This window comes from Crinia signifera, chromosome 1 (genome assembly GCF_055691185.1).
Source record: "Crinia signifera chromosome 1, ASM5569118v1, whole genome shotgun sequence".
NCBI classification, from domain to species: domain Eukaryota; kingdom Metazoa; phylum Chordata; class Amphibia; order Anura; family Myobatrachidae; genus Crinia; species Crinia signifera.
Window position 1 is genome coordinate 450,761,263 of NC_139217.1, and position 17,827 is coordinate 450,779,089.

The 17,827-nt window shown below is 44.8% G+C and overlaps 1 protein-coding gene across 3 annotated transcripts in view; it reads right to left on the minus strand.

Annotated features, from left to right (window-relative positions):
• NIPBL (NIPBL cohesin loading factor) overlaps positions 1 to 4,604 on the minus strand; it is a 110,589-nt gene extending 105,985 nt beyond the window's left edge. For 2 of the 3 annotated variants that reach the window (XM_083154677.1, XM_083154668.1), the window contains exon 1: positions 4,147 to 4,603. The gene's annotated coding sequence lies outside the window, so the exon portion shown is untranslated. Of the gene's footprint in view, positions 1 to 4,146 lie in introns of all 3 variants that reach the window. The other variant, XM_083154686.1, reaches the window with a different exon arrangement.
• Positions 4,605 to 17,827: the final 13,223 nt, after the last annotated feature.

Consider the following 17,827-nt stretch of genomic DNA (forward strand, 5'->3'; position numbering starts at 1 on the left):
TGTTTTTTAGGTGCCCACAAAGTAATTGAAAGGCGGCTCTGTTCGACCACTTGCAGGCCCCCTCATTTCACTGGGGCAGGGAGCAGATGCAAACTCTGCTATATGGACAAGGATAATAGTGATCTATAGATGCAGGTACATGGACATGGACACTGACTAATGCAGACACTACTATGTGGATGGGGCTACACTTGGGTGACAGAAAACAGTGCACACAGGGAAACCTGTGGACATGCTTTTGCATGCGAGAAACATTATATTTCATGGGCACCAAAAATGATTCAATTGCTCCAACAGCGTTCATTAATTATCCCCACCCACAATAACAACTGAATTGCCCCAATGAGACAGCGTCACTCGGACACCCCGAAAACAGATAAAAAATGAGGTGGATTTAGTCAAAGCTAAATAAAATGTATCTAAAATTTTTTTTAAAAGGCAAGTAACTTTGCATCTTGGCAAAACCATGTGGCACTGCAGGAAGGGTGCATTTAAAATATGCAGGAGGGATTTAAATGTGGGAGGCAACGTGTATGAATTCAAATCTAAGTTGGCGTTAAAAATAAAGCTGTCCAGCCTCTGTGAACAATGGAAAGCAGACAGAATTTACACTGCATGGAAGAAAATGAATGAATTTGCAACTTTTGTATTGCAGCATGGTTTGCCCAGGGGTAAAGCTACTTTTTTCTTGTTTTGCTCCCAACTATTTATTTACAGTTTCTTATATAGCGCGGCAGATTCCGTTGCACTTTACAATAGTAGACAGTGATAAAACAAACTGGGTAACAACAGACAGACTTCGAGGTAGGAGGGCCCTGCTGCAAGCTTACAATCTTTAGGGACAAACTATGAATCCTAGGCAGCTAAACGGGCACATAACGCAGGCACTTCTACATGGAGAGGGATAATAGTACCTTGGACACAGACCCTTCTATGTAGACAAGCACATGCTGCTGTATGGCAATAGATAATAGCGGTTACACTGGCAAAATAATAATAATGTAGGCACTTTTGTGGAGAGGGATAATTGTGACTTACAGAAGTAGCTACACTTGGATACAGAGTGAAAGGGCATATGGACAGTGACAATTGTGGCACATACCAGTAGACCAGGATTCAGTTAGCTGCAGTAGATTATCACAGGGTAATTGACCACCTGGGGCTATACAATTAGCCCCAAAGCCAGGAGTTAGTGGGGATTTTTACCACTTGTCTCAGCGTTTAGAAAAAAAAATTAAATCTCCCGCAGATATTCAATCTTCAAAAACATTCAATCTCCCGCAGGATCTCGGCAGAATGAGCCTGACTTCAGAAGCAGCCGGGCCCATTCTGCCGAGAACGACTGGGAAGTGACGAGCTCCCAGCTGCAGCTCGCGGCCACGCCCCCTTGTCCCGCTGCAGGCAGAAATTGAATCCCGCCTTAAAATTCTTGGTCGAGCAGACCGAGAACGGGACAGGGTCACGGCTGTCGGGCCAGCTCGACAGCCGTGACCCAAGACTGAATACCCCCCCTTAATCCTCTGCTAATTTCCTGATGTTTTGTTCTATTTATTGTATTGCAGCTGAGAACAATAGATAATCATAAGCCATGGCTCACCAGAGAAGGCTAGTTGAAGAAGGCTCCATCTGTATGTGTAGAGGTAGAATAGTGACTTGGACAGTGTTAAGGTGTGCAGATGATTGTGACACAGAAAACAATGCATACATGGGTCGCAAAAGAAGAATACACTAGGACACAGAACGATGCAGACACAGCTGTGTAGAGGGGGGTCCGGTATGGTCAAAATACAGACGCTGGAATCCTGACCGCCGCAATGCTGACAGGGGGGGGGATGTGGATCGCCCCCCCTTGCGGGCTAGCTGCGTTCGCCACGCAGTGGGTCCGATGCCTCGCTACGCTCGGCACACTATTTTATTCTCCCTCTATGGGTGTCGTGGACATCCATAGAGGGACAAAGTGCCGGCATTGCAGCGGACGGGATTCCGGCGTCAGTATTTCGACCGCCGGCATATTGACCGCATCCCGTAGAGGGATAGTAGTGGTCTATAGAGACAGTTACACTAGGACACAGAACGATACAGACACTACTGTGTAGGCCAGGGGTAGCCAACTCCAGTCCTTGAGAGCTACCAACAGTTAATGTTTTCCAGGTCTCCTCACAGAATCACAAGTGAAGTAATTAGCTCCACCTGTGGATCTTTTAAAAGGTGTCAGTGAGTAATGAGTGCACCTGTGCCCCAGCTAGGTGGTCTGGAAAATGTGAACTGTTGGCGTTGGCTACCACTGGTGTAGAGGGATAGTAGCGTTCTATGGAAGCCGTTACACTAGGACACAGAACAATGCAGACACCGCTGTGTAGAGGGTTTGTAGTGATCTATGGAAGCAGGTACACTATGACACAGAACGATGCAGACACCGCTGTGTAGAGGGATAGTAGCGTTCTATGGAAGCAGGTACACTAGGATACAGAAAGATGCAGACACCGCTGTGTAGAGGGATAGTAGCATCCTATGGAGAAAGTTACACTAGGACACAGACGGATGCAGTTCAGGCATAACAGTGACTCAGGTATAATGATAACTTATACAGGCATCAGCACTGGAACAGAACATTACAGACAGGATAAACAGTGCCTTGGACAGAATTAATAGTGACATGTAGAAACAGATTTAAAAAATGATGAAGACAATGCTGTATGGTGGGATAAGTGTGACCTAGAAGAGGGTACGCTGGGACACGTACAGACTGCTCTGTGTGCGGGGATGATAGCAACCTATAGATCCATCTTTAAGGGGACAGAACTGTTTTGGCACGGTTATGTGTGGATGGATAATAGTGACCTATATTAGGTAGCCACACAGAGAGAATGGTGCAAGAACCGTTGTGAGTGGGGGCATAAAAATGACTTTAAGGGATAATAGTGAGCTTTTAAAAAAAATGACAGAATGGTGCAGACACTGTAGTGTGTACAGGGTTAATAGTGGCATGTATGGAGATTATAGTGAGTTACTGACACATAATGGTACAGACACTGCTGTGCATACAGGCATAATAGTGACATGGAGAGGGATAATAATGAGGTGCAGACACTGCTGTGCATACAGGGATAATAGTGACATGGAGAGGGATAATAATGAGGTACAGACGCTGCTGTGCATACAGAGATAATAGTGACATGGAGAGGGATAATAATGAGGTACAGACGCTGCTGTGCATACAGGGATAATAGTGACATGGAGAGGGAAAATAATGAGGTGCAGGCACTGCTGTGTGTACAGGGATAATAATGACATGGAGAGGGATAATAATGAGGTACAGACGCTGCTGTGCATATAGGGATAATAGTGACATGGAGAGGGATAATAATGAGGTGCAGACACTGCTGTGTGTACAGGGATAATAATGACATGGACAGCGATAATCATGATCTACAGATACAGACATGGAGAAAGCTGCAGACAATTCTGTGTGTACTGGGATAATAGCGACACGGAAAGGGCTAACTGTGAGCTATAGACAGACAGACAGACAGAACAGGGCAAACACTGCTGTGTGTGCATGGATAATAGTGACATAGAGAGGGCTAATTGTGAGCTACATAAACTGACAGAACATGGTGCAGGAACTGCTGTGCGTAGAGATCATAGTGACAGAGAGGGATAATAGTGATGTACAGAGACTGACACAAAACAGTGCAGATACTGCTGTGAGTAAATGGATAATACTGACATGGAGAGTGATAATAGTGAGCTACATAAACTGACACAGAACATGGTGCAGGCACTGCTGTGCGTATAATAGTGACATAGCGAGGGATAATAGTGACTTGTAGAGGCAGCCACCCTGGGACACGAGGGGGGTGCACATAACTGCACCCAAACAGACCCAGAAGTCACACAGAGGGTGGGCAGTGGAGGTGACCTCTACCCCGGGCTGGCCCCAGCAGAGCCGGCTGTGGAGCCCCAGGCCGCGGCCTGGCAGAGGCCGCCCCCGTAATCCGTACCTCAGCAGCGGCCTAGCGCGGCCTGCGATCCCAGCCCGGGACACAAATTCCCCTCCTGCCGCCGCTCCCTCCCTTCCTCCCTCTCTCCCCCCCGCGGCGGCCAGGCCGCGCTCCGATCCCACATCCCCGCCGGAGAGATTACCTGAGAGGCGGGCCGTCACTCGCTCCGGCCTGAGGAGGATAATCCGGACATGTAGAGAGAGGGGGAGCGGGGAAGGAGCCGATCCCTTCTCCTCCTCCCCCCGGCCTGCCCCCCTCCCTCCCGCCCGCCGGGATCCAACGGAGAATATTCCGTCCGAGCAGCCGCCTCCGCCGCTGCCGCTACACACTCCACTCTCCCCGACACAGAGAACAGGCCCCGGGCGTCCGTGCGCTGCTGGGAGGTCGGGCCTCGGCTTCCCCCGCCGCCCCGGGAGCTCGGGCTGAGCGCAGGCTGAGGAGGAGAGCGCCGGTGACTGGGGGGCGGGGAGGAGTCCGGTGCTGCGCGGCGCTCCGGGGATCGGGATCCGCTTCTCCCTCACACAACAAAATGCCGACCGGAAGTGCAGCCGCACGAAGGACTCCCTCCACCGGCGCCAAACCGCCGAGCAGCCGGAGCCACGGCCACTTCCGGTGTGTGTCACACACTCACCGTGCTGCTCCTCCCGTGCAGTGTACACACACACACACACTACTACCACTGTGTCATCATCTGTGTGTGTGAGATAGACACTTCCGCCTGACACTGTTTCCTCAGCTTGTGTTGTTGTTGTTGTTGTTGTTGTTATTACCACACATAGTACACAACACAGGCCAGGCTTTCCACATAATAAGGTCGAAATATATGACATAATTCAGGTGTGATCATATTTGTGTTCCCACACTGTACAACTATGCGGATACACAACAACACTATGCAGAGGCACAGCTGTACAGTGACACATCTGGAGAGCTACACAGCTCTCTATATATACATAGTTACACAGTAATAATCTACAGATACGCAACTATGCAAATACACAACAACATTATGCAGAGGCACAGCTGTACAGTGACACATCTGGACAGCTACACAGCTCTCTATGTATACATAGTTACACAGTAATAATCTACAGATACACAACTATGCAGATACACAACAACACTATGCAGAGGTACAGTGACACATCTGGAGATCTACACAGCTCTCTATATATACATAGTTACACAGTAATAATCTACAGATACACAACTATGCAGATACACTACGCAGAGGCACAGCTGTACAGTGACACATCTGGACAGCTACACAGCTCTCTATGTATACATAGTTACACAGTAATAATCTACAGATACACAACTATGCAGATACACAACAACACTATGCAGAGGTACAGTGACACATCTGGAGATCTACACAGCTCTCTATATATACATAGTTACACAGTAATAATCTACAGATACACAACTATGCAAATACACAACAACACTATGCAGAGGCACAGCTGTACAGTGAAACAACTAGAGAGATGTATACATAGTAACACAGTAATAATCTACAGATACACAACTATGCAGATACACAACAACACTATGCAGAGGCACAGCTGTACAGTGACACATCTGGAGAGCTACACAGCTCTCTATATATACATAGTTACACAGTAATAATCTACAGATACACAACTATGCAGATACACAACAACACTATGCAGAGGCACAGCTGTACAGTGACACATCTGGACAGCTTCACAGCTCTCTATGTACACATAGTTACACAGTAATAATCTACAGATACACAACTATGCAGATACACAACAACACTATGCAGAGGCACAGCTGTACAGTGACACATCTGGAGATCTACACAGCTCTCTATATATACATAGTTACACAGTAATAATCTACAGATACACAACTATGCAGATACACAACAACACTATGCAGAGGCACAGCTGTACAGTGACACATCTGGAGAGCTACACAGCTCTCTATATATACATAGTTACACAGTAATACACAACTATGCAAATACACAACAACACTATGCAGAGGCACAGCTGTACAGTGACACATCTGGAGAGCTACACAGCTTTACAGTTGCACAGTAACACTATAGAGAGACACAACTGTACAGGTAATCATCTGGACAGCTATACAGTTTAGCCCCGTACACATGGGGGGTATTCTGGTTGAATCACTTAGATGCGAATTTGCATCCTTGGAGTCAACCAGATCCCACTTTGCGAATAGTGGTACGCCGGCTTACTATTCGCTAGGGGCGAATGTTCACACTGGCTGCAAATGGATGTTTTACATAAACATTGGTACTTGTTTCCTACGGCGCCCAGATTTCCTACGTACGGCACCGTAGGGAAATCGCATCGCATGGGCCATTATAGCAGCATGCAATGCGATTTATTTTTTAATGTAATTTTTTCTATGCCCATTGTACTCCACTATATCGCATGGCATGGCATCGCATGTCCCGCAAAATCGCATGCAAACGCATGCGATTTTATAGGATGTGCGATGCCATGACATTAGGTATACAATAATATGATTGTATGTCCTAAAAATAGGTTTAACGCACCCCACCCCCCCCCCCCACTATCCACACCACCCCGAAGCATGGCGAGGGGCAGCGGAACGCGTCCTCCGACTTTTTCATTACCCCACTATCCAAGTCGGCATCGAGTTGTTTTTATATAGTGTGGCGAGCCACCGAACCCCAATCGTGGCGAGCGCACGCGGATTACTTTACATGTATTCCGCCTCCCCTCACGAGGCTTGCTGCGCTCGCCACGCTACAGGCTCGGTGGCTCGCTGTGCTCGCCACAATATATAAAATCAACTCCACGCCGACGTGGATAGTGGGGTAATGAAAAAGTCGGAGGATGCGTCCCGAGCTTGGGGTGGCGTGGATAGTGGGGAGGTGCGTTAAACCTATTTTTGGGACATAAAATCATATTATTGTATACCTAATGGCATAGCACCCTAAAAAAATTGCATGCGATCAAAAAATCGAATGCGATCGCATGCGATTTTGCTAGAGGTGCGATGCCATGCGATGAAATGGTCCTGGGGACATAAGAGCAGTGGATAAATTAACAAAAAAAAATCGCATCGCATGCCACTAAAATGGTCGGCAACCATCTGAGTTGGTTCCAGTGTTCACATTCGATTTTGACTATGTAATACAGATCTGTACTATATAATCTTGCCTGCCAAGACTATTTTTTCTATTCGATTTACATCCACAGTAATTATTCCACATTCCTCTTCATCAGCACATCATTGCTTCTTCTCTTCATCATTCCTCATCCTCCTTCCACAACCCCTCTCCACCATTTGCATTGCTTAAGGATCGCATATGCTAAGCTGCTGCAAGCAGGTTATCATGGCCCTCATTCTGGTCTAATCGAACGGGGCCGAATTTGGCCCCGTTCCGCTGTTTGGGGCTCTGTGCATGCACATGGTTATATTATGCACATGGGCAGATCCCCTTTGCGAACAGTTTCGGCGACTTGCATATTCACCGAGCCGTACGCAAGGATCGGGCGGCCCGGGGGCGGATGGAACTGGAAACTGGAAATGCCCAGCGTTTTATGGCTGTCGCCATTAAAACGCTGGGTGTTCCCATGGGTATGCGGACAGACCCATGTCTGCCAGGGGTGGGTGGCTGACTTCACAGGATGTCAGCCGCCTGCCCAGTCTTTGTCCCGACGGCCTCAAATAAAAGTCAGTTTCCACGGACGGTCGGTGTCTCTGATGCTAAGTAAGCTGTGATCCTCGCAGCTTACTGCAGTTCAAAGCAGGCCTGTAATGACAGCTGCATTTAAAGTGGTATTGTGTCTTCTGTGGAAATATTAAGTTTGCAATTCTAAGATCCGTTTTTCTATGAAAGCTGTGGTTGAAAATCAAACATTTTACCAAAACATTGGTGGTAAAAAAAAATACTTACCAAAAATACTTCCCAACTCCAGCATTGCGGCCTCTCTGTCCCGCGGCATCATCAGGAGGGGCGGCGGTCTCCGGTGTCATCAGGCTCGGCGGCGATGTCCGGTGTCATCGGGCATGGCGCCGGTGTCATGGGGGCGGCGTCCAGCGGGGCTTCAGTCACTCAGAAAAGCCCTGCTCATCTGCCCACTGCCCCACATGCGGGAGATGAGCAGGAACTTTCTGCCGTAACAATTTATTTTGGTGTCAAGGAAGCAGAGGAGAGTTCAAGGGAAGAAGGAAAAAGTTGCGTACCGAGGTAACCCTCACCTCAAATAAGCACGTGCCGAAAAAAATAAATTCTACCATATATGTATGTAAATGCCCTAATTGGAGCATCACCTTCAGCACCTATCTGAAACATCAGATTACATGGATTTTAACCGTGAAAAGATACATAATACCAATATTATAATCATTTATCTGTATTTTCCTTCATTTTGATGCATACAGAACTGGAGGCAGCATTTATTTTAGACCAATCCTTATCCAAAGTAGCTTTCAGATCAAGCTCCCAAGCCTGTTCGTGGGGGTTCTGTATAGTACACGCCCCCTCTATCAACATAGTATATACTAGTAAAGCCCCGCTCAAAGCAAATGCCTCGAAAGCTAGTCTTCTACCTTGTGATTGCCTCTGTGTTAATTCATGTGTGAGAGAGAAAGAGATGGGTGAGATTTAATAGGATGAGAGATTCAGAAAGTGAGAGATTTGGTAAGAAATCTCCAGGTTTTTTTAAAGCGGCAATCATTTACACAGCAAAATCAGACTGGTTTTGCAGTGTAAATGATTGCTGCTTTAAAAAACCTGGAGATTTCTAACCAAATCTCTCACTTTCTGAATCTCTCATCCTATTAAATCTCACCCATAGTTTCACTTGCTGCCAACAGGTGGCAGTGTTTCGGAGATACACGGACACTAGACATATGATATATAGATGATGATAGTAGAGATCAGGGCCCTATTCTGGTTTACTCGCTCCCCTGCATGTTCGCGCAGAGGAGCGATTTTGAGCATCTGCGCATGTGCATTTATGCGCATGTGCAAATGCTCGGTGCAAGCGCGCACAGCGAATTGCTAGTTCGTTGTCCAGTTCGCACCTAGCAGTGCGGCGGGGGGTGGCAGCGAGGGGTCGCTCCCATGCCCAGCATTTTTATAGGCGTTCCCATGTAAATGCGCCCATGTCACGTGGGGTGGGCAGCTGATACCACCGGATGTCAGCTGACCGCTTCCCGCATAGGGCACTTGTAGATGTGGGACACCAGAACGCTGTCTCACATTTGCGAGAGCTGTAGAATCGATGGTCCATTTCATCCCCGCATGCAAGCTGTGAATGGAGGTTTATGCTAAACCTCCATTCGCATGCGTGCGGGGAAACTCGGCATGCAAGGGGGGGCAGGCGGTGTTTGGTGGACTCACAAAGCTGCGAGCCAACTAGAATAAGGGCCCAAATCTCTAACAAATAGATTAAATAGAGTTAACGGCCTACTAACTAAGAGAGAACTAATCTTACAATAAAAATGTCTAAACTGTAAATAACGGAAAACATCCATAGAGAGACATTTTTTTTTTCTTGGATTTCTGAGAATTGGGAAAAGTAAGATCAGTGTTAATGTCATATAGATAGTCGCAAGGTAGTGAAGGAGGATTTACACATACCAGGGAGAAAAGCACAATTATGAAACAATAGTATCGATGCGGAGGACGCCGCGGACAACTGAAAACGTTTATTAATAAAAACCCAAATGAAAAATAATCGAGAAACTACTGAGTGAGAGGCTGCTGCCTTAGGACGGAATCGGGACATCTGTCAGACCAGACTTAGGTCTACAGTCATTAGGTCGACCCCGGAAGGTCGACTGGCCCCAAGGTCGACATGGGTCAAGGTCAACATGACCTAAGGTCGACATGGGCCAAGATCGACAGACATTAGGTCGACATGAGTTTTTCACTGTTTTTTTACCCGAATGTCGATACAGTCAACATTGACACAGTTGGAGTTGAACCGCAGCCCCTCGCTTCGCTCGCGATGCTTCAGGCACGGTGCTTCGGCACACTATTTTATTCTCCCACCACACCCTAGTGGATGGTAGGGCATAAAATACCGCCTGTCCGCACATGTCGGCTCAAAAAACAGTGAAAAACTCATGTCGACCTAATGACTGTCGACCTAAACCCGTGTCGACCTTAGGTAATGTCGACCTTGACCCATGTCGACCTTTAACCCTGTCGACCTTGGGGCCAGTCGACCTTCCGGGGTCGACGTAATGACTGTCGACCTAAGTGTGGTCTGACAGATGACCATTTACCCTAAGGACATATATCCTTGGGTGCCATAAAACAGAAGAGAAGTCTTCTTAGCTTCAATAGACCTCAGACCTTCTTCGCTTAAGCATAAGCCTACTGCAGCACCTATCACGGGTGAGATGCCTGCACTTTATTTGTGGGGATCCAGCTGGAGATCATTTGTGACTGCAATTTTTTCCATGTGATCTTTTATGTGTGTGTATAAGAATTTTTTTTTTTTTACCCTACCACTACTGTTTTAAGGAATTTACCTAAACTTCCAGTAAGGTTACACGTCTTTCATTGGTTTCTGTGCCATTCTAAATATTATTTTGTTTTCCTCAGAGAATCCAGGAACGCAGGTGTTTCTCTCCTTTATGTATACAAGGCTGCATATACCTTTATTTATTGCAATATCATTGTACAACTAAAATCATTATAATAAAAAGACAATGCCGGGGAGGGGGGGGGGCGTGGTTAGGAGAATTTTATATATTTAAGTGGAGCTGGGACAATAATGGGAAGAGCCTAAAGATGGACCAGTAATGGAAGACCCTGGAGATCGAGCAGTAATGTAAAGAGCCTGGAGATGGAGCATTAATTATCGAGCCTGGAGATGGAACAGTAATGTGAAGAGCCTGGAGATGGAGCAAAGAGCCTGGAGATGGAGCAGTAATGTGAAGAGCCTGGAGATGGAACAGTAATGTGAAGAGCCTGGAGATGGAACAGTAATGTGAAGAGCCTGGAGATGGAACAGTAATGTGAAGAGCCTGGAGATGGAACAGTAAGGTGAAGAGCCTGGAGATGGAACAGTAATGTGAAGAGCCTGGAGATGGAGCAAAGAGCCTGGAGATGGAGCAGTAATGTGAAGAGCCTGGAGATGGAACAGTAATGGGAGGATCCTAGAGATGGATCATCGCGCCCCTGAAGTGAGTTAATTGAGGGTTTAACCTGCAAAGTTATGACCACTTTAGTGATGCCAGCGGGTCTCACATGAAGCCACACATCCTTTATGTGAAAACATGCCCCCATTTTGACATGGGTGGTTTATTGGCCGTATCGGTTGTCATCAACCCCAATGCCACCACTGACCCAAAAGCACAAACACTAATGGGTCGGTTCAAACCCATCTTTTGGTCTGCCCGTCTGACCTCTGACTCCAGTCTGATGTGTACAGGATCGGGACGATTTCTCTGCCTGATCTGTCGGAATTGGGTGAAGTCTGGCCAAAGGAAGAGTGCAGCTGTCACAGGCAGCCACGGTGGTACACATCTCACATATTTTCAGTGGAGCCAGCTGGGAGGTAAGGCACAGTACATTATGACCTGGTATACCGAGCCAGCCACTATTCGCGGTGATCACAGCTATTAACAGCAGCCTCCTGCCAACTCTTGGATATCACAACTGAGTCCTGAGCCCACTAGCGGGTAAGATCTTTGGCTGCCACAACCATCAGGATTGATTGACGGCCACTCTCATGAGCGATGCGGAGATCAACTGCGGGTGAGATATAATTACACCAGGTGCATGCCACACCACCACACTCAAATTCAGTTGTTGACGAACGTGCAGAGACTGTCAACCCACTCAGTACATGCTACCGGTTCCTGGGTCTGCTGGTTGAAAGCATATGCACTGCCACATTCACAGATACCACCTGTGGACATATTAATCTCCCCAGGCTTACTCCAGACTGCTTATTATAGCTTCTAAAGGTGCCCATACACGGTACAATGATTGTATACAATTTGGACTAGATCGCATCGCATACGTTTTGCAATGTAATGAGATACAATGAGATGCAATCTAGTACAAAGAAATCTGTAACCAGGTCATATATCATTTTTATTTGTTTATGACCAGGAAAATTGAAAGTTGCTTTTTATTAAATTGTTTTGTCAATATGAATTATTGTGAATAAAATTGGTTGTATGCTTTTTGTCTGAGTGCGCTCTCTGTATGATTAAATACAGTGCATTAGCCCTAGGCTGATGGGTAGTTGGGGGTGGTCTGGTGAGGATCGGTACTGGTAAAGAGGGAAAGCTGGAAGCGCTATAGTGGCAGAGTCTGTGCTATAATACATATCGGTACTTGTGTATTATCTGGGTGCCCATCGCATCGTATACCACTAATTAAGGGATGCGATGGGACCCGATTTCCGGGCGCACAGACCCGCACTGTGCGATAAGATATTGCATGCCATTAGAAATGGCATGCGATGCAATAATAAATTGTACAGGCACCCTGACGGGTGATTACTATGTTAAATGTACCCCCATTGTTAACGGCACCCCCACTATCAAAGTCCACCCGAAGCGTGGCGAGCACAGCGAGCTCGCGAGGGGCAGTGGTACGCGTCCTCCGACCTTTTCATACCCCCACTATCCACGTCGGCGTGGAGTTGATTTTATATAGTGTGGCGAGCGCAGCAAGTCACCGAGCCCGAAGCGTGGCGAGGGGCCGCGGATTACATGCTGCGCTCGCCACACTATATAAAATCAACTCCACGCCGACGTGGATAGTGGGGGTATGAAAAGGTCGGAGGACGCGTACCGCCGCCCCTCGAGGGCTCGCTGCGCTCGCCACACTTCGGGTGGATGTTGACAGTGGGGGTGGCGTTAACAATGGGGGTGCATTTAACATAGTAATCACCCATCAGGGTGCCTGTACAATTAAAAACCGCATGCAATCGGATCGCATGTGATGCGACCAAAACTATGTCGTACGATGGAAATCTTGGGCGCCCAGATAATACACAAGTACCTACATATCACCATCAGTCACATAAATCACACAAGAGATTATATATTATGCAGCATTTTTTGTAGGGGAGATCTAATTTATAATGACCAAAATTAGGACTAAATTGAATCTTATTAATGCAAATGTATTGAGTGGGCTTTTCTCAAAGTACATATATTTAGTAAAACTACAAACCTGATTCAGAGGTGGACACAAATCCCATCACAACTGCCATCCCATACGCAGTGTATCTGCGAAAATTGAATGCAAAATTATGTTTGTCTATTACTCTGGATAACACACTGACAGTTGTTTCTGGAGTGTTCAGTAGAGGGCGCTGCAGGAAATTCAGAAAGTTGTTAAGTATGCGCTCATTGTTTAGCCCCGCCTCATTGCAATCTCATGAATTGCTGCATCACATAGAGTGCGGTGCGGTGATGATGTGATTCATTCCGTTTAAGTGATAACTGAAGGGGATAAGTATGTACAGAGCCATCTAATGTGGGGGTAGTGCCATAACAATATTGCTAATCATGTACATTATGTATAAATATATATTATAGTTGCTTGTCACTGATGTTCATCTGAAAACTATTCTATTCACAACATAGATGGAGGAATAACAGGTTCTAGAGCATAGGCTGCTTATATTTATTTAGTAGTTTCTTCTGCGTCGCTGTTTCCCACTTAATTTCACACCGAAAACAAATGAATATACATAATTCTGCTTCAGGAATAATGTTCGGCAGAGCTTATTATCCTAACCTGAAGTATGGGTGCTATAAACAGTTCAGTAAGTGCAGTTACAATGAGTCAATTCTACGGTTCTAGGAGGATACAAACATGTAACTGTCAGAATACTCTTGACCTATTGCAAGGTCCTTTACTATGAATATTATTACAAATGTGGAGTGTATTGTTATCGCTGATATTAAAACACTTAAAAACAATACACACTGATCAAAAGGCGCCATGCACTTCAATATATATTATAAAAAGAGTCGTTTGTTACAAGAACGTTCCAAACGATTGAAAATACAAAATAGTAGTCATCTGTGTATTATTTCCATTCCTACAGAGAATATTGGGGGTTTAAATGCAGGTCATTCTATGTACAGTGTACGAATAAAAGAAAACGTCAACCTGATAATTAATTTATAATTTATATAGTTTATATAATAAAGTATTGTAAATATAGGCGCAAGTATGTTTTTGTTTTTATCAGAGATGGTAATAAATGCATCAGTTGTAATCTGAATAATTCATGTATCAGATAATAAAAGTAATGTGAATTGCACATCTCAGATCCCTGCCTTAAAACTAACTGCTGCTTTTTATTCTAGGGACAAAAATGTTACCAGTGTCTGTAAATTGCAGGCATTTACATTTTGGACCCTTTGTTAATGGATACATATGACATGGGGCAGCACAGACGTTGTAAGGCTTAACATTAGTGCCTCACAGCACTGAAGTCATGGGTTCGATTTGCACCATGGCCATAACTGTGTGGAGTGTGTATATTCTCCCCATGCTTGAGTGGGTACTCCGGGTACTCCGGTTTCCTCCCACAATCCAAAAATATACTGGTAGGTCAATTGCCTCCCTACAAAATTGACCCTAGCGTGAATGTGTGTGCGTGTACATGTGGTAGGGAATATAGATTGTAAGCTCCAGTGGGGCAGGGACTGATGTGAATTTTCAACTACAGTATTCTCTGTAAAGAGCTGCGTAATATGTGTGCGCTATATCAATAACTGGCTATACATAATATATTATTTTTAGATTTATTTATATTTTGAAACCAAAACTTCCTTTAAAAAAGTGATTTATTTTTCCCGTTTAACTATATACTTTATCATAGAACTTTTTACTTTGCTCTGCAAATTATATAATGCGGATATTTGACTTGACACTAGAATACTATTTTAAACACACAATTTTTGTAAATAGGTATTTGCTGACCCCATGTACCGTATCTGTACATATTCTGATTTTTGCCCACTAAGGGGACACAATGGAAGTTCTTGAGGAAAGTTTATCAAGCAGCAGTTCGTAAAAATCATAGATTTTTGCCAATTTATCAAAAATAATCTTGCTGTATAATTGACACAAAATTGAAGTTTTTTTTTTTCAATCAAACATTGATGGTAAAAAAAAAGGTAAGGTTTTTAAACGCAACTCCATAAAAACTGCCATCCATTTTTTTATGCTGTGTATACAAACTGTGGGATTAATTAAACTGTGGTTTCACAAACCTCCATCAAACCAGACCTATACATCAACAGAAATTTAGGTGCCAGCAAGAACTGGTTATGTCACTGAACCTCATAAAGAGGCACATTTGACATACAGTAAGCATGAAGGTGTCAACAATTAATAACTGGTAAAAATAATGTAAGCATTTTTTTTTTTTTCAAAACTTTTTTATTAGGACATTCTGTGCATATTACAAAGTGTTTCTGTTTTTTACAATCAATTACATGTTCTCAGTGTTCACATATATTAATAAACATTTTTTCATTTGCAATAATAAGCATTCGTGTGGTTTCTATTTCCTTTTGTTGTTATTTCCATATTCTGACATGTTATTATATTTAGTTACAATGGTCATTCAGTGGAACCGGGGGATCTTGTGCGGCTACTCGGCCTAGGAACCATGTAGTCGACTGTAAGCTGTCATGTATCATCTTCCTGGTATTTAATGGGAGTGTCGGTATATATGAATCCCAGAGCATAAAAAACTTCTCCACTTTTTTGCCTCTATCTATTATGGCCTCTACCCAGTCCATTCTGAATATAAAGTGTAGTTTAGATCGAAATAGAGTAAATTGTGGGGGGCTGGGGTCAATCCAGCCTTGGAGGATGGTTTTCCTGCCAGCTGCACTCAAGGCCAGTAGTATTTTTTTGCATTCTTTGGTCATACGAGTGTTTGGGTCAAATATTCCCAGAATTGCCCATTCTGGGGTAAAGGGAACGAAGTTGACTAGGTTTGCCTCTGCATATTGTTTTACCAATAACCAGAAGTAGCGGGTGATGGGACATGCCCACAGACAATGGTAAGTGTCTGCGTTGTCTGTATGACATTTAGGGAAGGTATGGGTGTCTGAGGTTCCCATATGGAAACGTCGGACAGGGGATAGGTATGAGTTGTGATAGGTATTTAGAAATAGTTTGGTGTACATACTGGCCTTGAGTGTTTGCCTGGAATATGAGAGGCCAAAATAATGTAAGCATTAATTCAGAAATAATTACAAAATAATAACATAGTTCTTCAGTGGACAATGTTATTGTTAATTAATATTAGTCTCTCTGTCAATAATTAATATATATAGCACTAAGTAAGAAACATATTTGTATTTCTTATTATTAAATTGCTCCAAATAATATATGAATTAACCAATTGTGCCCCCATAATACATCTGGTGTGGTGTATGTTAGGGCAGAATCACCGGCAATTTGTGGTGAGATTTAAATTCTGGACCAATTGCCCATGTGTTAAATTTCCACCCCTTTTCTGTGATAAAGGTAGCCTAAACTATTATGGTATTAGTGGTAAAAAAAAGAGTTATGACCAGGCAGTGGTGTAGCTAGGTGCCACGGCGCCCGGAGCAAGGGCATGTTTCGCGCCCCCCCTCCCCCTCCAATTTGTAGTAGGTGAGGCTCCTGCGCAGTGAAAACCGGGCACGGCCAACATTATACCACACACACCGTAATGCCCATTGCACATTTTAGTGAACTTTGTAATTCCAATTAAACATACGCCCACCCATGATGCCCATGTCATACTATATAACACTCCGCAATGCCCATGACATACTATATAACACTCCGCAATGCCCTATAACATACTATATAACACTCAAGCAATGCCCATGACATACTATATAACACTCCGCAATGCCCATGACATACTATATAACACTCCGCAATGCCCATGACAAACTATATAACACTCCGCAATGCCCATGACAAACTATATAACACTCCGCAATGCCCATGACATACTATATAACACTCCGCAATGCCCATGACATACTATATAACACTCCGCAATGCCCTATAACATACTATATAACACTCAAGCAATGCCCATGACATACTAGATAACACTCCGCAATGCCCATGACATACTATATAACACTCCGCAATGCCCATGACATACTATATAACACTCCGCAATGCCCATGACATACTATATAACGGGATGCGGTCATTTGGTCTACTGCATTATGGTCGACAGTCATTAGGTCGAATCCATTAGGTCGACATGCTAAAAGGTCGACATGACTCTAGGTCGACATGGGAAAAGGTCGACATGATTCTAGTTCGAAAGGTCATTAGTTCGACAGGTCATTAGTTCGACAAGGTCATTAGTTCGACATTGTCTATGTCGACATTCACAAGGTCGACATGGAGTTTTTCACTGTTTTTTGAGCCAACATGTGCCGACAGGCGGTATTTCATGCCCTACCATCCACTAGGGTGTGGTGGGAGAATAAAATAGTGTGCCGAGCGTAGCGAGGCACCGTGCCCGACGCATAGCGAGCGCAGCGAGCGATGCGAGGGGATGCAGTGCACTTTAAACTGTGTCCATGTCGACTGTGTTGACATTCAGGTAAAAAAACAGTGAAAAACCCCATGTCGACCTTGTGAATGTCGACATAGACAATGTCGAACTAATGACCTTGTCGAACTAATGACCTGTCGAACTAATGACCTTTCGACCTAGAATCATGTCGACCTTTTCCCATGTCGACCTAGAGTCATGTCGACCTTTTAGCATGTCGACCTAATGGATTCGACCTAATGACTTTCGACCATAATGCAATAGACCAAATGA